General features: G+C 46.6%; 1 protein-coding gene and 1 long non-coding RNA gene across 5 annotated transcripts in view; one reads left to right on the plus strand and one right to left on the minus strand.

Annotated features, from left to right (window-relative positions):
• LOC139574753 (neuroligin-3-like) overlaps positions 1-27188 on the minus strand; it is a 451466-nt gene that overhangs the window by 140715 nt on the left and 283563 nt on the right. The window lies entirely within an intron of this gene.
• LOC139574739 (uncharacterized) lies at positions 7169-9906 on the plus strand. The gene is made up of 2 exons (XR_011674823.1): positions 7169-7741; positions 9673-9906. It is a non-coding gene; the product is annotated as an uncharacterized lncRNA (long non-coding RNA).

The raw sequence follows: 27188 nt of genomic DNA on the forward strand, positions 1-27188 counted from the left end.
TAGACTACCCTCGTTCTGCTCTGTGTGGTAGTGGCCGTTAGTCAACAGACTACCCTCGTTCTGCTCTGTGTGGTAGTGGCTGTTAGTCAACAGACTACCCTCGTTCTGCTCTGTGTGGTAGTGGCCGTTAGTCAACAGACTACCCTCACTGCTCTGTGTGGTGGTGGACTACTATCACTAGACTACCCTCACTCTGCTCTATGTGGTGGTGGCTGTTAGTCAACAGACTACCCTCATTATGCTCTGTGTGGTGGTGGACTACCCTCACTAGACTACCCTCACTAGACTACCCTCCCTCTGCTCTGTGTGGTGGTGGATGTTAGTCAACCGACTACCCTCACTCTGCTCTGTGGAATGTAAACTAACCAACAACTTGATGTAAAGAAGAGTCTTCCTCTACTGTATCTGTACTGTTACGATATCATCTCCCACTAAAACTAGTAATACCCTGGAGACTAAATCAACTTGTCCTCATATCCCGAGGCTAAATATTGAACACGTTTGACATCTCTCATTTCTTTCAGTACCCTCCTCAAAAAAAGTTACATATTTTGGATCTAGCAGATGATCCCACCATGTTTCAGCAGGGTGTGGGTAGGAGCCCATGTTTCAGCAGGGTGTGGGTAGGAGCCCATGTTTCAGCAGGGTGTTGGTAGGAGCCCATGTTTCAGCAGGGTGTTGGTAGGAGCCCATGTTTCAGCAGGGTGTTGGTAGGAGCCCATGTTTCAGCAGGGTGTTGGTAGGAGCACATGTTTCAGCAGGGTGTGGATAGGAGCACATGTTTCAGCAGGGTGTGGATAGGAGCACATGTTTCAGCAGGGTGTGGATAGGAGCCCATGTTTCAGCAGGGTGTGGATAGGAGCCCATATTTCAGCAGGGTGTGGATAGGAGCCCATGTTTCAGCAGAGTGTTGGTAGGAGCCCATGTTTCAGCAGAGTGTTGGTAGGAGCCCATGTTTCAGCAGGGTGTGGATAGGAGCCCATGTTTCAGCAGGGTGTGGATAGGAGCCCATGTTTCAGCAGGGTGTGGGTAGGAGCCCATGTTTCAGCAGGGTGTGGGTAGGAGCCCATGTTTCAGCAGGGTGTGGGTAGGAGCCCATGTTTCAGCAGGGTGTGGATAGGAGCCCATGTTTCAGCAGGGTGTGGGTAGGAGCCCATGTTTCAGCAGGGTGTTGGTAGGAGCCCATGTTTCAGCAGGGTGTGGGTAGGAGCCTATGTGTCAGCTGTGTCTGAGGCTCCCACATCTCTTAGATGTACAGCACAGCAATAGTGCTAATCTGGGACCAGGCTATGGAGACCTGTAGCCGTGCTCTAATCTGCGACCAGGCTATGGAGACCTGTAGCCGTGCTCTAATCTGGGACCAGACTATGGAGACCTGTAGCTGTGCTCTAATCTGGGACCAGGCTATGGAGACCTGCAGCTGTGCTCTAATCTGGGACCAGGCTATGGAGACCTGTAGTTGTGCTCTAATCTGGGACCAGGCTATGGAGACCTGTAGTTGTGCTCTAATCTGGGACCAGGCTATGGAGACCTGTAGCCGTGCTCTAATCTGGGACCAGGCTATGGAGACCTGTAGCCGTGCTCTAATCTGAGACCAGGCTATGGAGACCTGTAGCCGTGCTCTAATCTGGGACCAGGCTATGGAGACCTGTAGCCGTGCTCTAATCTGAGACCAGGCTATGGAGACCTGTAGCCGTGCTCTAATCTGGGACCAGGCTATGGAGACCTGTAGCCGTGCTCTAATCTGGGACCAGGCTATGGAGACCTGTAGCCGTGCTCTAATCTGCGACCAGGCTATGGAGACCTGTAGCCATGCTCTAATCTGGGACCAGGCTATGGAGACCTGTAGCCGTGCTCTAATCTGGGACCAGACTATGGAGACCTGTAGCCGTGCTCTAATCTGGGACCAGGCTATGGAGACCTGTAGCCGTGCTCTAATCTGGGACCAGGCTATGGAGACCTGTAGCCGTGCTCTAATCTGGGACCAGGCTATGGAGACCTGTAGCCGTGCTCTAATCTGGGACCAGGCTATGGAGACCTGTAGCCGTGCTCTAATCTGGGACCAGGCTATGGAGACCTGTAGCCGTGCTCTAATCTGGGACCAGGCTATGGAGACCTGTAGCCGTGCTCTAATCTGGGACCAGGCTATGGAGACCTGTAGCTGTGCTCTAATCTGGGACCAGGCTATGGAGACCTGCAGCTGTGCTCTAATCTTTGGTCTAATTCACCATTTCTTATTTTCTCAATACATGACTTCACCACTCTTTAAAATAACAGCTCTGACCAAGGCTATACATTCCTGGGCCCTAACATGTTTAACAAGTGAAATGAGCTGTGTATTAACAACAAGGCTGTGTGAGTGACCACATTACACACTTTACAACCTAATCATCATGTTATCAAGTGTATTAAGGCTCCTCTCTGGTTCTCAACCAACAGTCTCTTTTTTCTTCCTCAGAGTGCAACAGCCAGGCAGAGTAGAGGTGTGTGTGTGTGTGTGTGTGTGTGTGTGTGTGTGTGTGTGTGTGTGTGTGTGTGTGTGTGTGTGTGTGTGTGTGTGTGTGTGTGTGTGTGTGTGTGTGTGTGTGTGTGTGTTTGCACACGTGCATGTGTGTGTTTGCACACGTGCATGTGCGTGTGTGTGTGAGTGGGCAGCCGGCAGAGCAGCAACCACAGTGATATCCTTTAGCCTCTCAGTCTTGATATGTCTCTATTGATTAGGATTTAAATATGTGTTTCGTATAGGCTCGGTTCTAACTCAGGATGGAGAGGAAAGGGAGAGGTGAGGATAATGATGGTAGCGAGTCCAGGACCCTCTCTCTTTCGCTCTCCTCTCTCCCTTCCTCTCTCTCTCTCTCTTTCTCTCTCTCTCTTTCTCTCTCTCCCTATCTCTCTCCCTTCCTCTCTCTCTCTCACTCTCTCTTTCGCTCTTCTCTCTCCCTTCCTCTCTCTCTTTCTCTCTCTCCCTCTCTCTCTCTTTCTCTCTCTCCCTATCTCTCTCTCCCTTCCTCTCTCTCACTCTCTCTTTTGCTCTCTCTCTCCCTTCCTCTCTCTTACATTGCCAAAGAAAGTGAAATAGATAATAAGCAAAAGTGAAAGAAACAATAAAAAATGTACAGTAAGTATTACATTCACACAAGCTCCAAAAGAATAAAGATATTTCAAAAGTCATATTATGTCAATATACAGTGTTGTAACGATGATTTTTATTTGGATTTCATGTAATGGACATACACAAAATAGTCCAAATTGGTGAAGTGAAATTTAAAAAATAACTTGTTTCAAAAAAATTCTAAACAATTTCAAACGGAAAAGTGTTGGTGCATATCTATTCACCCCCTTTGCTATGAAGCCCCTGAATAAGATCTGGTGCAACCAAATACTTCAGAAGTCACATCATTAGTTAAATAAAGTGTACCTGTGTGCAATCTAAGTGTCAGATGATCTGTCACGTGATCTCAGTATACATACACCTGTTCTGAAAGACCCCAGAGTCTGCAACACCACTAAGCAAGGGGCACCACCAAGCAAGCGGCACCATGAAGACCAAGGAGCTCTCCAAACAGGTCAGGGACAAAGTTATGGAGAAGTACAGATCAGGGTTGGGTTATAAAATATATCAGAAACTTTGATCATCCCACAGACCATCATTAAATACATTATTAAAAAATGGAAAGAATATGGCACCACAACAAACCTGCCAAGAGAGGGCCGCCCACCAAAACTCAACAAAGAGACCAAAGATAACCCTGAAGGAGCTGCAAAGCTCCACAGCGGAGATTGGAGTATCTGTCCATAGGACCACTTTAAGCCGTACACTCCACAGAGCTGGGCTTTACTAAAGAATGGCCAGAAAAAGCCATTGCTTAAAGAAAAAAATTAGCAAACATGTTTGGTGTTCGCCAAAAGGCATGTGGGAGACTCCCCAAACACATGGAAGAAGGTACTCTGGTCAGATGAGACAAAAATTGAGCTTTTTGGCCATCAAGGAAAACTCCATGTCTGGCACAAACCCAACATCTTTCATCACCCTGAGAAAACCATCCCCACAGCATGATGCTGCCACCACCATGCTTCACTGGTTCTTGGAGTGAGGAAAAGTGTTGGGTTTGCGCCAGACATGGAGTTTTTCATCAGCAGGGACTGGGAAACTGGTCAGAATTGAAGGAATGATGGATGGCGCTAAAAACAGGGAAATTCTTGAGGGAAACTTGTTTCAGTCGTCCAGAGATTTGAGACTGGGACGGAGGTTCACCTTCCAGCAGGACAATGACCCTAAGCATACTGTTAAAGCAACACTTGAGTGGTTTAAGGGGAAACATTTAAATGTCTTGGAATGGCCTAGTCAAAGCCCAGACCTCAATCCAATTGAGAATCTGTGGTATGATGTAAAGATTGCTGTACACCAGCGGAACCCATCCAAGGAGCTGGAGAGGTTTTGCCTTGAGGAATGGGCAAAAATCCCAGTGGCTAGATGTGCCAAGCTTATAGAGACATGCCCCAAGAGACTTGCAGCTGAAATTGCTGCAAAAGGTGGCTCTACAAAGTATTGACTTGGGAGGGGGGGGGTGGGGTGAATAGGTATGCACGCTCAAGTTTTCAGTTTTTTTGTCTTATTTCTTATTTCACAATAAACATATTTTGCATCTTCAAAGTGGGAGGCATGTTGTGGAAATCAAAGGATACACCCCCCCCCCCCCCCCAAATCAATTATAATTCTAGGTTGTATGGCAACAAAATAGGAAGAATGCCAAGGGGGATGAATACTTTTGCAAGCCACTGTATGGGTTGTATTTACAATGGGGTTTGTTCTTCACTGGTTGCCATTTTCTCATGGCAACAGGTCACAAATCTTGCTGCTGTGATGGCACACTGTGGTATTTCACCCAATAGATATGGGAGTTAATTAAAATTGGATTTGTTTTCTAATTCTTTGTGGGTCTGTGTAATCTGAGGGAAATATGTGTGTGACATAACTCCACCAGTCTCATGTGGTCATACATTGGGCAGGAGGTTAGGAAGTGCAGCTCAGTTCTCACCTCATTTTGTGGGCAATGTGCTATGTGCTATGCTATGTCTACTCTTGAAAGCCAGGTCTGCCTTTGTCGGCCGTTCTCAATAGCAAGGCAATGCTCACTGAGTCCGTATATAGTCTTTCCTTAATTCCTTAAGCTTTCCTTAATTTTGTGTCAGTCACAGTGGTCAGGTATTCTGCTTAGGGCCAAATAGCATTCTAGTTTGCTCAGAATTGTTTTGTTAATTCTTTCCAATGTGTCAAGTAATTATCTTTTTGTTTTCTCATTATTTGGTTGTGGCTTATTGTGTTGCTGTCCTGGGGCTCTGTGGGGTCTGTTTGTGTTTGTGAACAGAGCCCCATGACCAGCTTGCTTAGGGGACTCTTCTCCAGGTTCATCTCTCTGTAGGTGATGGCTTTGATATGGAAGGTTTGGGAATCGCTTCCTTTTAGGTGGTTGTAGAATTTAACGTCCCTTTTCTGGATTTTGATCATTAGCGGGTATCGGCCTAATTCTTCTCTCCATGCATTATTTGATGTTTTATGTTGTGCACTGAGTATATTTTCTCTCTGGCCTCATAGCATAATGGTACGTGTGAAAAGTAATGGCGGGGGGAAGGGGGTGAGGAGGAGGGCGTGAGGAGAGGAGTGTAGGGGTGAGGGGAAGGAGCAGGGAGGATCTGGGAACGGGGGAGGAAGGAAGAGGAGTGGTGAGGGAGGGAGGAATGGGGAGGAGAGTGTGAGGAGGAAGGCGTGTTATTGTTATTGAGCTGAAGAGGGACGTCAAGCAGACATGGACTAAATGGAGAGAATAAACGGGGAGACGGAGAGGAAAGAGGAGGAGGAGATATAGGAGAAAGGGGGAGGAAGAGGGAGAGAGGAACAACAGTGATGATGCAACCGAAGAGCAGTTTTAGCCTTTTGCCAGAGTCTCTATCTCCCTCTCTCTCCTTCTCCCTGGAGCTGCCAGCTAACAAGGCTGTCTGTGTCCCTTTTCCCCTCTAGGACACCCCTCCCTCCTTTTTTCTCCCCCCCCCCTCTCTCTCTCTCAGACTGGGGAAGAAAAGACCCACACAGTGATAGCCTTGACAGCCCCCTAAGAATCCACCACAACATAACAGAGTTCCAACTTCCCCCCAGCTACCCCAGTCGTCAGCCCGCTACTGAATGGGAGCCTCAGGGGTGTGGATGGGAGGATGGAGGGAGGGAGAGATGGCGGGAGGGATGGTAGGGGGCCACCCTCCACACATAAAGCCACATAAAGAGCTAGTGTGTGGCGATGAGCAGACCAGAGGACATGACACCCCCCCACCCGGCAGGCTCATTACCCAGGATAAAGCATTCTCACAGACGACACCTCACACCCGGCAGGCCCATCACCCAGGATAAAGCATTCTCACAGGGGACACCCCACACCCGGCAGGCCCATCACCCAGGATAAAGCATTCTCACAGGGGACACCCCACACCCGGCAGGCCCATCACCCAGGATAAAGCATTCTCACAGACGACACCCCCCACCCGGCCGGCCCATCACCCAGGATAAAGCATTCTCACAGGGGACACCCCACACCCGGCAGGCCCATCACCCAGGATAAAGCATTCTCACAGGGGACACCCCACACCCGGCAGGCCCATCACCCAGGATAAAGCATTCTCACAGACGACACCTCACACCCGGCAGGCCCATCACCCAGGATAAAGCATTCTCACAGATGACACCTCACACCCGGCAGGCCCATCACCCAGGATAAAGCATTCTCACAGATGACACCCCACACCCGGCAGGCCCATCACCCAGGATAAAGCATTCTCACAGGGGACACCCCACACCCGGCAGGCCCATCACCCAGGATAAAGCATTCTCACAGATGACACCTCACACCCGGCAGGCCCATCACCCAGGATAAAGCATTCTCAGAGTGTTTTCTCTTCTTTCTCGTATTGGTCAGAAATTCCGAAAGACATTCCGAACAACAGGACGTGTGAAGGGAAAGGGAGGATCTGAAAGAAATGTCATTCCCATTTGGATGAATGTACAGTTCCTCTGTTTACAGCTCACTGACCAATGCCATGACTGGAGAGAGAGAGCGAAAGAGAGGGAGGGAGGGAGGACGAGGGATCAACAGCACAAGAGAGGGAGGGAGGACGAGGGATCAACAGCACAAGAGAGCTTCTTTATAGAAGGTTGAACACTGAAGACCATTCACCCTCTTTCTCATCCCCTGTTTCCGGTGAAAAGAGAAAAGGCAGAAAGAAAACAAGCTAGCTGTGTCACATCCGGTTTCCCTTTTAATTGTGATCTCACGCAGACAAGGAACAACTTCCTGTTCTAGCTGAGTGGATGTAACATGAGACGATGTCTCTCTAACTAGTCAGTGGTAAAAAGAAAGGCACGGATCCCAATAGAACTCGTTACGGATAAAAAATTAAAGGAATATCTGACAGCCATGAACAGAAACAAAGTTGCTGTCTCTGTGAAGGTATATTCAGCATCTCAAGGACCTCACTGCTCTACAGTATTCATTCCTACAATTCAATAATAGGCTCCTCAGCAGCAATTGCAGCTCTTTGTCACGGATTCCCCCTGGTACTGCTGCTCATTACATTCACCAGCTCCGGAGGTCTACGTCACCGGCCTTCTAGGCTTCACTGAACTGGATCATCACCACCAACCCCGGACTGTCTTGTCTCATTACGCACACCTGGTTCCCATTCCCCCTGATTAGTATGTATATATGTGCCCTCTGTTCCCCATTGTCCTTGTTGATTATTGTTCCATGTCCGTTGGTCTTGTGAGTACCTGTGCTCTGTTGTATCGGCTTGCGTGTTACCGTGTTAGTGTGCACTTGTTATTACGGGTCTCGCCCCGTGTATTGTTATTACGGGTCTCGCCCCGTGTATTGTTATTACGTAATTACATAACCTTAAATCAAATCAAATTGTATTTGTCACATGCGCCGAATACAACAGTGAAATGGTTACAAGCCCTTAACCAACAATGCTTTAAGAAGTTAAGATGAAAAACGTGTTAAGTAAAAAATAGATAACTCCAACCTTAACACCCAAACCGGCAAAACCGACTTGGCCATATTTTCCTTGTTTTACTATCCTATTGAAGACTAGGATAGTAAAACCAAACACACACACACACACACACACACACACACACACACACACACACACACACACACACACACACACACACACACACACACACACACACACACACACACACACACACACACACACACACACACAGACTATTCATTTGATTGCGTGACACGTCCCTGTGGCCATGGAATCAGTCTGACACGTCCCTGTGGCCATGGAATCAGTCTGACACGTCCCTGTGGCCATGGAATCAGTCTGACACGTCCCTGTGGCCAAGGAATCAGTTTGACACGTCCCTGCTGGTCAAGGGCTCCGGAAGTACAAATGAGCAGTTTGCATAATACACTACATGACCAAAAGTATGTGGACACCTGCCCGTCAAACATCTCATTCCGAAATCATGGGCATTACTATGGAGTTGGTCCTACCTTTCCTGCTGCTATAACAGCCTCCACTCTTCTGGGAAGGCTTTCCATTAGAAGCTGGAACATTGCTGCAGGGACTTGCTTCCATTCAACCACATTGGTGAGGTCGGGCACTGCTGTTGGACAATTAGGCCTGGCTCGCAGTCGACATTCCAATTCATCCCAAAGGTGTTCGATGGGGTTGAGGTCAGAGCTCTGTGCAGGCCAGTCAAGTTCTTCCACACCGATCTTGACAAACCATTGCTGTATAGACCTCGCTTTGTGCACGGGGGCAGGTAGCATTCTCCTGGCATTCTAACGTTCTCCCGACAGCACTTACAGTTGACCGTGGCAGTTCTAGCAGGGCAGAAATTTGCCCAACTGACTTGTTGGAAAGGTGGCATCCTATGAGTCCAATGGTGGCGAGCTTTACACCACTCCAGCCGAAGCTTGGCATTGCACATGGTGATCTTAGGCTTGTGTGCGGCTGCTCGGCCATGGAAACCCATTTCATGAAGCCCCCGACGAACAGTTATTGTGCTGATGCTGCATCCAGAGGCAATTTGGAACTCGGTAGTGAGTGTTGCAACTGAGGACAGACGATTTCAGCTTCAGTACTCGGCGGTCCTGTTCTGTGAGCTTGTGTGGCCTACCACTTTGCGGCTGAGCCATTTTTGCTCCTAGACATTTACACTTTATAATAACAGCACTTACAGTTGACCGGGGCAGCTCTAGCAGGTCAGAAATTTGCCAAACTGACTTGTTGGAAAGGTGGAATCCTATGATGGTGCCACATTGAAATTCACTGAGCTCTTCAGTAAGGCCATTCTACTGTGAATGTTTTCCTATGGAGATTGCATGGCTGTGTGCTCGATTTTATTAGAGCACACAGGGTTTGGCTGAAATAGCCGAATCCGCAAATTTGAAGGGGTGTCCACATACTTTGTATATATAGTGTCACGCTCTGATCTGTTTCACCTATCCTTGTGATTGTCTCCACCCCCTCCAGCTGTCGCTGATTTTACCCAGTGTATTTATCCCTGTGTTTCCTGTCTATCTGTGCCAGTTCGCCTTGTATGTTTTTCCAAGTCAACCAGCATTTTTCGCGTTCTCCTGCTTTTTGCTATTCTCCTTTTTCTAGTCCTCCCGGTTATGACCCTTGCCTGTTTCTGGACTCTGTACCCGTCTGCCTGACCCTTGACCCTTGCCTGTTTCTGGACTCTGTACCCGCCTGCCTGACCATTCTGCCTGCCTTGACCACGAGCCTGTCTGCCACTCTGTACCTCCTGGACTCTGAACTGGTTTTGACCTTTTGCCTGTCCACGACATTCTCTTGCCTATTCCTTTTGGATGAATAAACATTGTAAGACTCCAACCATCTGCCTCCTGTGTCTGCATCTGGGTCGCCTTTTGGCATGATAGTATAGTGTATGTATGGCACTGAGCAACACTTAATCAATCACACATCAGCCTTAGTACAGTAGCTGTCTGGCTTCTTACCCTGTCTCTCTCTGTCTCTCTATCTTTTTCTGTCTCTCTCTGTCTCTCTCTCGCTTCTTGTCTCTTTCTGTCTCTCCCTGTGTCTCTGTCCCACTCTCACTCTGAGACATTGGTTTGTCAGAGACAGGGAAATGATTTTACGCTAAGTGGTGGTTTACATCTCACAGCTGTGCGGAGAAAGCTCAGCCCTGCACTGGGTACTCCTGGTGAAGCGTCCCAAATGGCATCCTATTCCATACATAGCACACTTCTTTTGACCAGGGGAGTGGTAGTGCACTACATAGGGAATAGAGTTCCATTTGGGATGCAATAAGACAGACTGAACAGAACAGACTGTCTGTTAGAGTGACTGGACTGACTGCTGCTTTGGCTCCACATGGAATAACACCAGAGGTGATGAAAGAAAGGCTTCACAGTTTCACTGATTTATCTGAATCCCACATGGATCTACAGTTGAAGTCTGAAGTTTACATATATTTAGGTTGGAGTGATTAAAACTAGTTTTTCAACCATTCCACAAATTTCTTGTTAACAAACTATAGTTTTGGCAGTTTGGACATCTACTTTGTGCATGATAAGTCATTTTTCCAACAATTGTTTACAGACAGATTAATTCACTTATAATTCACTGTATCACAATTCCAGTGGGTCAGAAGTTTACATACACTAAGTTGACTGTGCCTTTAAACAGCTTGGAAAATTCCAGAAAGCTTCTGATAGGCTAATTGACATCATATGAGTCAATTGGAGGCGTACCTGTGGATGTATTTCAAGGCCTACCTTCAAACTCAGTGCCTCTTTGCTTGACATGGAAAAATCTAAAGAAATCAGCTAAGACCTCAGAAAAGAATTTGTAGACCTCCACAAGTCTTGTTCATCATTGGGAGCAATTTCCAAACGCCTGAAGGTACCACGTTCATCTGTACAAACAATAGTATGCAAGTATGGGACCACGCAGCCGTCATACTGCTCAGGAAGGAGACGCATTCTGTCTCCTAGAGATTAACGTACTTTGGTGCGAAAAGTGCAAATCAATCCCAGAACAACAGCAAAGGACCTTGTGAAGATGCTGGAGGAAACAGGTACAAAAGCATCTATATCCACAGTAAAACGAGTCCTATATCGACATAACCTGAAAGGCCTCTCAGCAAGGAAGAAGCCACTGCTCCAAAGCCGCCATAAAAAAGCCAGACTACGGTTTGCAACTGCACATGGGGGCAAAGATCGTACTTTGTGGAGAAATGTCCTCTGGTCTGATGAAACAAAAATAGGACTGTTTGGCCATAATGACCATCGTTATATTTGGAGGAGAAAGAGGAATGCTTGCAAGCCGAAGAACACCATCCAAACCGTGAAGTACGGGGGTGGCAGCATCATGTTGTGGGGGTGCTTTGCTGCAGGAGGGACTGGTGCATTTCACAAAATAGATGGCATCATGAGGTGGGCAAATTTTGTGGATATATTGAAGCAACATCTCAAGACATCAGTCAGGAAGTTAAAGCTTGGTCGCAAATGGGTCTTCCAAATGGACAATGACCCCAAGCATACTTCCAAAGTCGTGGCAAAATGGCTTAACCTTTACTTAACACCCATCCTGGATCCGGGAGCATCCTCATCAGTAAAAGCTGACTAGCATAGCCTAGCATAGCGCCACAAGTAAATAATAGCATATAAATATCATGAAATCACAAGTCCAATACAGCAAATGAAAGATAAATATCTTGTGAATCCAGCCATCATTTCCGATTTTAAAATGTTTTACAGCGAAAACACAATATGTATTTCTATTAGCTAACCACAATAGCCAAAGACTCAACCGCATATTTTCACCATGTTTCTACCGCATAGGTAGCTATCACAAAACCGACCAAATAGAGATATAATTAGTCACTAACCAAGAAACAACTTCATCAGATGACAGTCTTATAACATGTTATACAATAAATTTATGTTTTGTTCGAAAATGTGCATATTTGAGGTATAAATCATAGTTTTACATTGCAGCTACCATCAAAAATATCACCAAAGCAGCCAGAATAATTACAGAGAGCAACGTGAAATACCTAAATACTCATCATAAAACATTTATGAAAAATACATGGTGTACAGCAAATGAAAGATAAATATCTTGTGAATCCAGCCAATATTTCCGATTTTTTAAGTGTTTTACAGCGAAAACACAATAAACTTTACATAAAAATACTTGTTGTATGGCAAATGAAAGATACACTGGTTCTTAATGCAACCGCCGTGTTAGATTTTTAAAAATAACTTTACCATAACAAACAGCTTGCGTTATTGCGAGACAGCGCCCGCCAAAACGGCAGAGAATAGGAATCAACATTATCCACAGAAATACGAAATAACATCATAAATTGTTCTTACTTTTGCTGAGCTTCCATCAGAATCTTGTACAAGGAGTCCTAGGTCCAGAATAAATCGTTGTTTGGTTTTAGAATGTCCTTTTCTCCTGTCGAATTAGCAACCTTAGCTAGCCATGTGGCGCGAACATGCCCATCTTCTCTTGACGCAAAGAACGGAAAATTCCAAAAGTCCCAATAAACGTTGAATAAACTGATACTACTCGGTTGAAAAAAAATACTTTATGATGTTATTATCACATGTATCAAATAAAATCAGACCAGGAGATATCCGCCGTGTATACCGAACGCTTTTCAGAAGCCAATGTCGACGTACTTTGCGCGCCAGAGAAGACAAAGAAATTTCCAGACCTGTCACTCCAAAAGCTCTTGTTCGGCCTCAGATCAAGCTAGACACCCCATTCCACCTTCCACTGCCTGTTGACATCTAGTGGAAGGCGTATGAAGTGCATGCATATCGATAAATATTAGGCAATTGAATAGGCAGGCCCTGGAACAGAGCATCGTTTTCAGATTTTTCATATCGATAAATATTAGGCAATTGAATAGGCAGGCCCTGGAACAGAGCATTGTTTTCAGATTTTTCACTTCCTGTATGGAATTTTGCTGCAAAATGAGTTCTGTTTTACTCACAGATATAATTCAAACAGTTTTAGAAACTTGAGAGTGTTTTCTATCCAATAGTAATAATAATATGCATATTGTACGATCTAGAATAGAGTACGAGGCAGTTTAATTTGGGCACGATTTTTTCCAAAGTGAAAACAGCGCCCCCCTATTGACAAGAAGTTTTAAGGACAACAGAGCCAAGGTATTGGAGTGGCCATCACAAAGCCCTGACCTCAAACCTATAGAACATTTGTGGGCAGAACTGAAAAAGTATGTGCGAGCAAGGAGGCCTACAAACCTGACTCAGTTACACCAGCTCTGTCAGGAGGAATGGGCCAAAATTCAACCAACTTATTGTGGGAAGCTTGTGGAAGGCTACCTGAAACATTTGTCCTAAGTTAAACAATTTAAAGGCAACACCAGCAAATACTAATTTAGTGTATGTAAACTTCTGACCCACTGGGAATGTGATGAAAGAAATAAAAGCTGAAATAAATCATTCTCTCTACTATTATTCTGACATTTCATATTCTTAAAATAAAGTGGTGATCCTAACTGACCTAAAATAGGGAATTTTACCTCGGATTAAATGTCAGGAATTGTGAAAAACTGAGTTTAAAAGTATTTGACTAAGGTGTATGTAAACTTCCGACTTCAACTGTATCTTAAAGTGGCTACATTCCATTGGATTCTCCAACACCCACTATGTACCTATTGTTCCTATCAAAAGAGACATTCTTAACAGAAACTGTCTCAGAACAGAGTTATATTACAGTCTACTACTTCCCCCACTCCCCAGTAAATAAATAAAAGAAGCAGCATCTCAAAAGTAGCTACAGTATCTTTCTGCCGACAGTGGTCGCCAACACATTTCTCAGTACAAACATGTACAATCTAGACATCAAGCGTGATGATGCTATTTGTGGGCGTGGTTGGGTAAAGTTTGGCCATCCCTAAGTCTTCCTGTGACACACGCGCACACGCACACATGCACACGCACACATGCACACACACACACACACACACACACACACACACACACACACACACACACACACACACACACACACACACACACACACACACACACACACACACACACAGATCAGCAGAGCGGTGTCTAAGGGCATCATCTAGAGTAGCTTCAAAAAACAAGCTGCTCTCCTCTACTCAGGTCTCTCTCTTTTCCTCTCTCTCTCTCTCCCCTCTATCCTCTACTCAGGTCTCTCTCTCTCTCTTCTCTCTCTCTCTCTCTCTTTTCCTCTCTCTCTCCCCTCTATCCTCTACTCAGGTCTCTCTCTCTCTTTTCCTCTCTCTCTCCCCTCTATCCTCTACTCAGGTCTCTCTCTCTCTTTTCCTCTCTCTCTCCCCTCTATCCTCTAATCAGGTCTCTCTCTCTCTTTTCCTCTCTCTCTTCTGGTGGTAATGAGTGAAGACTGGAGCAGCATAGTTCAGGAGAAACAGCCTGGTGGTAATGAGTGAAGACTGGAGCAGCACAGTTCAGGAGAAACAGCCTGGTGGTAATGAGTGAAGACTGGAGCAGCAGAGTTCAGGATAAACAGCCTGGTGGTAATGAGTGAAGAGTAGAGCAGCATAGTTCAGGATAAACAGCCTGGTGGTAATGAGTGAAGACTAGAACAGCATAGTTCAGGATAAACAGCCTGGTGGTAATGAGTGAAGACTGGAGCAGCATAGTTCAGGAGAAACAGCCTGGTGGTAATGAGTGAAGACTGGAGCAGCATAGTTCAGGAGAAACAGCCTGGTGGTAATGACTGAAGACTGGAGCAGCATAGTTCAGGAGAAACAGCCTGGTGGTAATGAGTGAAGACTGGAGCAGCATAGTTCAGGATAAACAGCCTGGTGGTAATGAGTGAAGACTAGATCATCGTAGTTCAGGAGAAACAGCCTGGTGGTAATGAGTGAAGACTGGAGCAGCATAGTTCAGGATAAACAGCCTGGTGGTAATGAGTGAAGACTGGAGCAGCATAGTTCAGGAGAAACAGCCTGGTGGTAATGAGTGAAGACTAGATCATCGTAGTTCAGGAGAAACAGCCTGGTGGTAATGAGTGAAGACTGGAGCAGCATAGTTCAGGATAAACAGCCTGGTGGTAATGAGTGAAGACTGGAGCAGCATAGTTCAGGAGAAACAGCCTGGTGGTAATGAGTGAAGACTGGAGCAGCATAGCTCAGGAGAAACAGCCTGGTGGTAATGAGTGAAGACTGGAGCAGCATAGTTCAGGATAAACAGCCTGGTGGTAATGAGTGAAGACTAGAGCAGCATAGTTCAGGATAAACAGCCTGGTGGTAATGAGTGAAGACTGGAGCAGCATAGTTCAGGATAAACAGCCTGGTGGTAATGAGTGAAGACTAGAGCAGCATAGTTCAGGAGAAACAGCCTGGTGGTAATGAGTGAAGACTGGAGCAGCATAGCTCAGGAGAAACAGCCTGGTGGTAATGAGTGAAGACTGGAGCAGCATAGTTCAGGAGAAACAGCCTGGTGGTAATGAGTGAAGACTGGAGCAGCATAGCTCAGGAGAAACAGCCTGGTGGTAATGAGTGAAGACTGGAGCAGCATAGTTCAGGATAAACAGCCTGGTGGTAATGAGTGAAGACTAGAGCAGCATAGTTCAGGATAAACAGCCTGGTGGTAATGAGTGAAGACTGGAGCAGCATAGTTCAGGATAAACAGCCTGGTGGTAATGAGTGAAGACTAGAGCAGCATAGTTCAGGAGAAACCGTACATATAAAGCATCTCTCCGTAGTGTTATTCTCCATTACCGTCACATCACCCAGGTGTTCAGTGTACATTTTCGACGCGTCATTTTTATTCATTAGTGAAATGTCATCTTTCATTTTAATTCTGAATAGCTACGTTGTGTGGAGAAACACCTGTTAGGCTCAGTGTGTGTGTGTGTGTGTGTGTGTGTGTGTGTGTGTGTGTGTGTGTGTGTGTGTGTGTGTGTGTGTGTGTGTGTGTGTGTGAGAGTGTTTAGACAACGTGTGTGAATTTGTGTAACTACTAAAGCTAAAGCAGTGTGTGGGATTGCAACAGGCAGTGTGTAAAAGTACATGGTCGGTGAGGGCCGGCTTCCGTTGCGTCACACGCTGTGTGTGTTCAGGGAAGACCAGCCTGCGTGCGTTACGCTGTGGTTCTGTGGTCGTGCCCCAGAGAGATGAATGGGGTGCGAGTGCAGTGATGTCACCATGACAAATGAGCCAGCCATGTTGGCTGAGACCCACATCGCCTCTCATTTCAATAAGTTCCTAGCACTGCCACGCCCCCCCCCCCCCCCCCCCCACACATACACACCGCAGGTTACAAACACACACACGCACGCACGCACACACACACACACACACACACACACACACACAGACGCACACACACAGACGCACACACACACACACACACAGACGCACACACACACACACACACACACACACACACACACACACACACACACACACACACACACACACACACACACACACACACACACACACACACACACACACACACACACACACACACACACACACACACACACACACACACAGGAGAGAGAACTCCCTACCTAACTAGTCATTTATCCACAACAAACACTTCCACATCCCAACAGCCAGCTAGTCATTACCATATCAGCCAAACACAGTGACTGTGTGCCAGATGGCACCCTGCTTCCCTGGAGGATACTACCTTTGACCAGGGCACAAATAGGGCACCATGCAGGGAATAAGGGGCATTTTGGGATGTATTCATTGACTCATGCTACTCTTTCAGTAGGCTGCACAGAGCTACTGTATTCATATAATCATCCAAACACATTGACTCAGGCTACTCTTTCAGCAGGCTGGCTGGCAGTCACAAACACATATGTTTTTCTCCCAACATCAATTTTATGAAGTAACATTTCATGAAATTATCCCAATACGAGCAGTCATTTGGGGTAATGGTAATAGTCTGCTTTTAAACTCTCAGATATCAAAACGATTGAGTTGAAATGAGCAGCACACACACACACCATGAAAAGAGATGTAGCCTCATCATGGTTTAAACGGTCATATCACCAGACGTGGAAAATGTGGTTAAAGAGGACTGTCACCTCTAACCTGAACTGATAATCATGATTTAACAAGACTGACAAGTCTAGAAACCTGGTTTAAAAGGCATATAGAACCACTGAAGATGGTTTAAAAGGCATCTAGATCTAGTGAAGCAGGTTTAAAACACATCTAGAACAAATAAAACTGGTTTAAAAACCATCTAGAACTACTGAAGCTGGTTTAAAAGGCATCTAGAACTAATAAAGCTGGTTTAAAAGGCATGTAGAACTAATGAAGCTGGTTTAAAATGCATCTAGAACTACTGAAGCTGGTTTAAAAGGCATCTAGAACTAATAAAGCTGGTTTAAAAGGCATGTAGAACTAATGAAGCTGGTTTAAAATGCATCTAGAACTACTGAAGCTGGTTTAAAAGGCATCTAGAACTAATAAAGCTGGTTTAAAAGGCATCTAGAACTACTGAAGCAGGCTTAAAAGGCATCTAGAACTAATGAAGCTGGTTTAAAAGGCATCTAGAATGACTGAAGCTGGTTTAAAAGGCATCTAGAATTACTGAAGCTGGTTTAAAACGCATCTAGAACTACTGAAGATGGTTTAAAATGCATATAGAACTACTGAAGCTGGTTTAAAAGGCATCTAGAACTACTGAAGCTGGTTTAAAAGGCATCTAGAACTACTGAAGCTGGTTTAAAAGGCATCTAGAACTAATGAAGCTGGTTTAAAAGGCATCTAGAACTCTGTATCTGTCTGTCTGTCTGTCTGTCTGTCTGTCTGTCTGTCTGTCTGTCTGTCTGTCTGTCTGTCTGTCTGTCTGTCTCTGTGTGTGTTTCTTTCTGTCTGTCTCTGTGTCTCTGTCTGTCTGTCTCTCTGTCTGTCTCTATGTCTGGAGTGACCCTTTCCCTTTAGAGTGGATCACTGGACTGTAGAAGATTCCATTAGTCTGAATCCTCCACAGAATACCCAGTCTGAATCCCATTTCCCCTCTCTCTCTACCCAGTCTGTATCCCATTTCCCCTCTCTCTCTACCCAGTCTGTATCCCATTTCCCCTCTCTCTCTACCCAGTCTGAATCCCATTTCCCCTCTCTCTCTACCCAGTCTGTATCCCATTTCCCCTCTCTCTCTACCCAGTCTGAATCCCATTTCCCCTCTCTCTCTACCCAGTCTGTATCCCATTTCCCCTCTCTCTCTACCCAGTCTGAATCCCATTTCCCCTCTCTCTCTACCCAGTCTGTATCCCATTTCCCCTCTCTCTCTACCCAGTCTGTATCCCATTTCCCCCCTCTCTCTACCCAGTCTGAATCCCATTTCCCCTCTCTCTACCCAGTCTGAATCCCATTTCCCCTCTCTCTACCCAGTCTGAATCTCATTTCCCCTCTCTCTCTACCCAGTCTGTATCCCATTTCCCCCCTCTCTGTACCCAGTCTGTATCCCATTTCCCCTCTCTCTCTACCCAGTCTGTATCCCATTTCCCCTCTCTCTCTACCCAGTCTGTATCCCATTTCCCCTCTCCCTCTACCCAGTCTGTATCCCATTTCCCCTCTCTCTCTACCCAGTCTGTATCCCATTTCCCCTCTCTCTCTACCCAGTCTGAATCCCATTTCCCCTCTCTCTCTACCCACTCTGTATCCCATTTCCCCTCTCCCTCTACCCAGTCTGTATCTCATTTCCCCTCTCTCTCTACCCAGTCTGTATCCCATTTCCCCTCTCTCTCTACCCAGTCTGTATCCCATTTCCCCTCTCACTCTACCAAGTCTGTATCCCATTTCCCCTCTCTCTCTACCAAGTCTGAATACCATTTCCCCTCTCTCTCTACCCACTCTGTATCCCATTTCCCCTCTCTCTCTACCCAGTCTGAATCCGATTTCCCCTCTCTCTCTACCCAGTCTGTATCCCATTTCCCCTCTCTCTCTACCCAGTCTGAATCCCATTTCCCCTCTCTCTCTACCCAGTCTGTATCCCATTTCCCCTCTCTCTCTACCCAGTCTGTATCCCATTTCCCCCCTCTCTCTACCCAGTCTGAATCCCATTTCCCCTCTCTCTACCCAGTCTGAATCTCATTTCCCCTCTCTCTCTACCCAGTCTGTATCCCATTTCCCCCCTCTCTGTACCCAGTCTGTATCCCATTTCCCCTCTCTCTCTACCCAGTCTGTATCCCATTTCCCCTCTCTCTCTACCCAGTCTGTATCCCATTTCCCCTCTCCCTCTACCCAGTCTGTATCCCATTTCCCCTCTCTCTCTACCCAGTCTGTATCCCATTTCCCCTCTCTCTCTACCCAGTCTGAATCCCATTTCCCCTCTCTCTCTACCCACTCTGTATCCCATTTCCCCTCTCTCTCTACCCAGTCTGTATCCCATTTCCCCTCTCTCTCTACCCAGTCTGTATCCCATTTCCGCTCTCTCTACCCAGTCTGTATCCCATTTCCCCTCTCTCTCTACCCAATCTGTATCCCATTTCCCCTCTCTCTCTACCCAATCTGTATCCCATTTCCTCTCTCTACCCAGTCTGAATCCCATTTCCCCTCTCTCTCTACCCAGTCTGTATCCCATTTCCCCTCTCTCTCTACCCAGTCTGTATCCCATTTCCCCTCTCTCTCTACCCAGTCTGAATCCCATTTCCCCTCTCTCTGTACCCAGTCTGTATCCCATTTCCCCTCTCTCTCTACCCAGTCTGTATCCCATTTCACCTCTCTCTCTACCCAGTCTGTATCCCATTTCCCCTCTCTCTCTACCCAGTCTGTATCTTATTTCCCCTCTCTCTCTACCCAGTCTGTATCTTATTTCCCCTCTCTCTCTACCCAGTCTGTATCCCATTTCCCCTCTCTCTCTACCCAGTCTGTATCCCATTTCCCCTCTCTCTCTACCCAGTCTGAATCCCATTTCCCCTCTCTCTCTACCCAGTCTGAATCCCATTTCCCCTCTCTCTCTACCCAGTCTGTATCCCATTTCCCCTCTCTCTCTACCAATGTCTGAATCCCATTTCCTCACTCTCTCTACCCAGTCTGTATCCCATTTCCCCTCTCTCTCTACCCAGTCTGTATCCCATTTCCCCTCTCTCTCTACCCAGTCTTAATCCCATTTCCCCTCTCTCTCTACCCAGTCTGTATCCCATTTCCCCTCTCTCTCTACCCAGTCTTAATCCCATTTCCCCTCTCTCTCTACCCAGTCTGTATCCCATTTCCCCTCTCTCTACCCAGTCTGTATCCCATTTCCCCTCTCTCTCTACCCAATCTGTATCCCATTTCCCCTCTCTCTCTACCCAGTCTGAATCCCATTTCCCCTCTCTCTGTACCCAGTCTGAATCCCATTTCCCCTCTCTCTCTACCTAGTCTGTATCCCATTTCACCTCTCTCTCGCTAGGTAAAACCTTATCTCAGCTCACTGGTCACGATAACAACACCCACCCATAGCATACGCTCCAGCAGGTATATCTCACTGGTCTTCCCCAAAGCTAACACCTCCTTTGGCCGCCTTTCCTCCCAGTTCTCTGCTGCCAGTGACTGGAACGAATTGCAAAAAATCGCTATAGCTGGAGACTTACATTTCCCTCACTAACTTTAAACATCAGCTATCTGAGCATCTAACCGATCGCTGCAGCTGTACATAGTCCATCTGTAAATAGCCCACCCAATCTACCTACCTCATCCCGCTATTGTTTTTATTTACTTTGCTGCTCTTTTGCACACCAATATCACTACTTACACCATCATTTGCTCATCATCATCTGCTCATCTATCACTCCAGTGTTAATCTGCTAAATTGTAATTACTTTGCTACTATAGCCTATTTATTGCCTTACCTCCTCATGCCATTTGCACACACTGTATATAGACTTTTTGTTTCTTCTATTGTGTTATTGACTGTACGCTTGTTTATTCCATGTGTAACTCTGTGTTGTTGTTTCTGTCGCACTGCTTTGCTTTATCTTGGCCAGGTCGCAGTTGTAAATGAGAACTTGTTCTCAACTAGCTTTCCTGGTTAAATAAAGGTGATTTTTTATATATTTTTTTAACTCTCTCCTCCTCTCTCAACCCCTCTCTCTCTACCCTTTCTCTCCTCCTCTCTCTACCCTCTCTCTCCTCCTTTCTTCAACACCTCTCTCTCTCACTACCCTTTCTCTCCTCCTCTCTCTACCCTATCTCTCCTCCTCTCTCTACCCTCTCTCTCCTCCTCTCTTCAACCCCTCTCTCTACCCTCTCTCTTCTCCTCTCTCTCTCTACCTTCTCTCTACCCTCTCTCTCCTCCTCTCTCTCTCTACCTTCTCTCTCCTCCTCTCTTCAACACCTCTCTCACTCTACCCTCTATCCCATTATCTCTCTCATTATCACATTCTGTCTTCCCTCATCTCTCTCTCTCTCTCTCTCTCTCTCTCTCTCTCTCTCTCTCTCTCTCTCTCTCTCTCTCTCTCTCTCTCTCTCTCTCTCTCTCTCTCTCTCTCTCTCTCTCTCTCTCTCTCTCTCTGTGTGTCTCTCTCTCTCGCTCTCTCTCTCTCTCTCTCTCTCTCTCTCTCTCTCTCTCTCGCTCTCTCTCTGTGTGTCTCTGTCTCTCTCTAATCCAAAGCGCTAGCTAGCTGAAGAAGAGCAGGGTTGAATGGAAGAGAGCATAGCATCATTGAGCAGGGGATTTGACTGTAGCCTCAGAGGGTTTCAACTCCAGCTGAACACCCTGGCTCTGGGGTAACCTCCATAGCAGGGGATTTGACTGTAACCTCAGAGGGTTTCAACTCCAGCTGAACAGGGGTAACCTCCATAGCTTTTAATATGACTGGAAAGGCAGAGTGAGGTTCATGCTGTCCCTGTCTCATGGCAGACTAACACACAGGTCTCGCGGTACAAAACCATACACCCAAGGTCTACAAAGGCACAACGTACACTGAACAAAAACGCAACATGTCAAGTGTTGGTCAAATGTTTCACGAACTGAAATAAAATATCCTAGAAATGTTTGTTACAAAAAAAACGTATTTTTCTCAAATATTGTGTATAAATTAGTTTACATCCCTGTTAGTGAGCATTTTTCCTTTGCCAAGATAATCCTTCCACCTGACAGGTGTGGCATATCAAGAAGCTGATTAAACAGCATGATCATTACACAGGTGCACCTTGTGCTGGGGACAATAAAAGGCCACTTTAAAATGTGAAGTTCTTCTCACTCAACACAACGCCACAGATGTCTCAAGTTTTGAGGGAGCGTGCAATTAGCATGCTGACTGCAGGAATGTCCACCAGAGCTGTTGCCAGAGAATTTTATGTTAATTTCTCTACCATAAGCCGCCTCCAACGTTGTTTTAGAGAATTTGGCAGTACGTGCAACCGGCCTCACAACCCCAGACCACGTGTAACCACGCCAGCCCAGACCACGTGTAACCACGCCAGCCCAGACCACGTGTAACCACGCCAGCCCAGGACCTCCACATCCGTCTTCTCCACCAACAGGATCATCTGAGACCAGCCACCCGTCCAGCTGATGAAACTGTGGGTTTGCACAAACAAAGAATTTCTGCACAAACTCATCTGTGTGCTCGTCGTCCTCCCCAGGGTCTTGACCTGACTGCAGTTTGGCGTCGTAACCAACTTCAGTGGGCAAAAGCTCACCTTCGATGGCCACTGGCACGCTGGAGAAGTGGGCTCTTCACAGATGAATCTCGGTTTCAACTGTGCACGACCCCATGTCGCAAGAATCTGTACACAATTTCTGGAACTTGAAAATGTCCCAGTTCTTCCATGGCCTTCATACTCACCAGACATGTCGCCCATTGAGCATGTTTGGGATGCTCTGGATCGGCGTGTTCCAGTTCCCGCCAATAACCAGCAACTATGCTCAGCCATTGAAGGGGAGTGGGACAACATTCCACAGGCTACAATCAACAGCCTGATCAACTTTATGCGAAGGAGATGTGTGGAACTGCATAATGGTGGTCACACCAAATGGTGGTCATACCATATACTGACTTGTTTTCTGATCCACACCCCTACATTTTTTAGAGGTATCTGTGACCATCAGATGCATATCTTTATTCTCAGTTATGTGAAATCCATACATTTGCCCGAGATAGTTTTTGTGTATGTATTGATATGTCAAATCAAATCAAATTTTATTAGTCACATACACATGGTTAGCAGATGTTAATGCGAGTGTAGCGAAATGCTTGTGCTTCTAGTTCCGACAATGCAGTAATAACCAACAGTAATCTAACCTAACAATTCCACACTACTACCTTACACACACACAAGTGTAAGGGATAAAGAATATGTACATAAAGATATATGGATGAGTGGTGGTACAGAACGGCATGGCATATGCAGTAGATGGTATAGAGTACGGTATATACATATGAGATGAGTACTGTAGGGTATGTAAACATAAAGTGGCATAGTTTAAAGTGGCTAGTGGTACATGTATTGCATAAAGATGGCAAGATGCAGTAGATGATATAGAGTACAGTATATATACATATGAGATGGGTAATGTAGGGTATGTAAACATTGTATTAAGTGGCATTGCTTAAAGTGGCTAGTGGTACATTTTTACATAATTTCCATCAATTCCCATTTTTAAAGTGGCTGGAGTTGAGTCAGTATGTTGGCAGCGGCCGCTAAATGTTAGTGGTGGCTGTTTAACAGTCTGATGGCCTTGAGATAGAAGCTGTTTTTCAGTCTCTCGGTCCCTGCTTTGATGCACCTGTACTGACCTCGCCTTCTGGATGATAGCGGGGTGAACAGGCAGTGGCTTGGGTGGTTGTTGTCCTTGATGATCTTTATGGCCTTCCTGTGACATCGGGTGGTGTAGGTGTCCTGGAGGGCAGGTAGTTTGCCCCTGGTGATGCGTTCTGCAGACCTCACTACCCTCTGGAGAGCCTTACGGTTGTGGGCGGAGCAGTTGCCGTACCAGGCGGTGATACAGCCCGACAGGATGCTCTCGATTGTGCATCTGTAGAAGTTTGTGAGTGCTTTTGGTGACAAGCCGAATTTCTTCAGCCTCCTGAGGTTGAAGAGGCGCTGCTGCGCCTTCTTCACAACGCTGTCTGTGTGGGTGGACCAGTTCAGTTTGTCCGTGATGTGTACACCGAGGAACTTAAAACTTTCCACCTTCTCCACTACTGACCCGTCGATGTGGATAGGGGGGTGCTCCCTCTGCTGTTTCCTGAAGTCCACAATCATCTCCTTTGTTTTGTTGACGTTGAGTATGAGGTTATTTTCCTGACACCACACTCCGAGGGCCCTCACCTCCTCCCTGTAGGCCGTCTCGTCGTTGTTGGTGATCAAGCCTACCACTGTAGTGTCATCCGCAAACTTGATGATTGAGTTGGAGGCGTGCATGGCCACGCAGTCGTGGGTGAACAGGGAGTACAGGAGAGGGCTCAGAACGCACCCTTGTGGGGCCCCAGTGTTGAGGATCAGCGGGGTGGAGATGTTGTTACCTACCCTCACCACCTGGGGGCGGCCCGTCAGGAAGTCCAGGACCCAGTTGCACAGGGCGGGGTCGAGACCCAGGGTCTCGAGCTTGATGACGAGTTTGGAGGGTACTATGGTGTTAAATGCTGAGCTGTAATCGATGAACAGCATTCTCACATGGGTATTCCTCTTGTCCAGATGGGTTAGGGCAGTGTGCAGTGTGGTTGCGATTGCGTCGTCTGTGGACCTATTGGGTCGGTAAGCAAATTGGAGTGGGTCTAGGGTGTCCGGTAGGGTGGAGGTGATATGGTCCTTGACTAGTCTCTCAAAGCACTTCATGATGACGGAAGTGAGTGCTACGGGGCGGTAGTCGTTTAGCTCAGTTACCTTAGCTTTCTTGGGAACAGGAACAATGGTGGCCCTCTTGAAGCATGTGGGAACAGCAGACTGGGATAAGGATTGATTGAATATGTCCGTAAACACACCAGCCAGCTGGTCTGCGCATGCTCTGAGGACGCGGCTGGGAATGCCGTCTGGGCCTGCAGCCTTGCGAGGGTTAACACGTTTAAATGTTTTACTCACCTCGGCTGCAGTGAAGGAGAGCCCGCAGGTTTTGGTAGGGGGCCGTGTCAGTGGCACTGTATTGTCCTCAAAGCGGGCAAAAAAGTTGTTTAGCCTGTCTGGGAGCAAGACATCCTGGTCCTCGACGGGGCTGGTTTTCTTTTTGTAATCCGTGATTGACTGTAGACCCTGCCACATACCTCTTGTGTCTGAGCTGTTGAATTTCGACTCGATTTTGTCTCTGTACTGAGACTTGGCCTGTTTGATTGCCTTGCGGAGAGAATAGCTACACTGTTTGTATTCGGTCATGCTTCCGGTCACCTTGCCCAGGTTAAAAGCAGTGGTTCGCGCTTTCAGTTTCACGCGAATGCTGCCGTCAATCCACGGTTTCTGGTTTGGGAATGTTTTTATCGTTGCTGTGGGTACGACATCGTCAATGCACTTCCTAATGAACTCGCTCACCGAATCAGCATATTCGTCAATATTGTTGTTGGACGCGATGCGGAACATATTCCAATCTGCGTGATCGAAGCAGTCTTGAAGCGTGGATTCAGATTGGTCGGACCAGCGTTGAACAGACCTGAGCGCGGGAGCTTGTTGTTTGAGTTTTTGTTTGTAGGCTGGAATCAACAAAATGGAGTCGTGGTCAGCTTTTCCGAAAGGGGGGCGGGGGAGGGCCTTATAAGCGTCGCGGAAATTAGTGTAACAATGGTCTAGTGTTTTTCCAGCCCTGGTAGCACAATCGATATGCTGATAGAATTTAGGGAGTTTTGTTTTTAGATTAGCCTTGTTAAAATCCCCAGCTACGATGAATGCAGCCTCAGGGTGTGTGGTTTCCAGTTTACAAAGAGTCAGATAAAGTTCGTTCAGGGCCATCGATGTGTCTGCTTGGGGGGGAATGTATACGGCTGTGATTATGATTGACGAGAATTCCCTTGGTAGATAATGCGGTCGACATTTGATTGTGAGGAGTTCTAGATCAGGTGAACAGAACGACTTGAGTTCTTGTGTGTTGTTATGATGATCACACCACTTCTCGTTAATCATAAGGCATACCCCCCCGCCCCTCTTCTTACCGGAAAGATGTTTGTTTCTGTCGGCGCGATGCATGGAGAAACCAGCTGGCTGCACCGACTCCGTTAGCGTCCCTTGAGTTAGCCATGTTTCCGTGAAGCAGAGCACGTTGCAATCCCTGATGTCTTTCTGGAATGCTACCCGTGCTCGGATTTCATCAACCTTATTGTCAAGAGACTGGACATTGGCGAGTAGTATGCTAGGGAGTGGAGCGCGATGTGCCCGTCTCCGAAGCCTGACCACGAGACCGCCACGTTTTCCCCTTTTTCGGCGTCGCACAGGGTCGCCGGCTGGGATCAGATCCATTGTATTGTGTGGAAGGCAAGACACTGGATCCGTTTCGGGAAAGTCATATTCCTGGTAGGAACGATGATGAGTTGACGTTAATCGTATATTCAGTAGTTCCTCCCGACTGTATGTAATGAAACCTAAGATTACCCGGGGTACCGATGTAAGAAATAACACGTAAAAAAACAAAATACTGCATATTTTCCAAGGAGCACGAAGCGAGGCAGCCATCTCTTTTCGGCGCCGGAAGTTATAATGTGTTATAACTGTGTGCTATGTGTTATAATATGTGTGCTATGTGTGCCTTTAAAAAAATTTCATTGTAGTAGTTCTGTCCTCCCCCCCTCTCTCTCTCTCTCTCTCTCTCTCTCTGTCTCTCTCTCTCACTCTCTCTCTCTATCTCTCTCGCTCTCTCTCTCCCCCCCCCCCCTCTCTCTCTCTCTCTCTCTCTCTCTCTCTCTCTCTCTCGCGCTCTCAATTCAATTCAATTCAAGGGGCTTTATTGGCATGGGAAACATCTGTTAACATTGCCAAAGAAAGTGAAGTAGATAATATACAAAGTGAAATAAACAAAAAAAATGAACAGTAAACATTATACTCACAGAAGTTCCAACAGAACAAGGACATTTGAAATGTCATATTATGTATATATACAGTATTGTAACGATGTGCAAATGGTAAATGTACAAGAGGGGGAAAAAATAAACATAAATATGGATTGCATTTACAATGGCGATTGTGCTTCACTGGTTGCCCTTTTCTTGTGGCAACAGGTCACAAATCTTGCTGC

The sequence above is a fragment of the Salvelinus alpinus genome, chromosome 4 (genome assembly GCF_045679555.1).
Source record: "Salvelinus alpinus chromosome 4, SLU_Salpinus.1, whole genome shotgun sequence".
Classification (NCBI taxonomy): domain Eukaryota; kingdom Metazoa; phylum Chordata; class Actinopteri; order Salmoniformes; family Salmonidae; genus Salvelinus; species Salvelinus alpinus.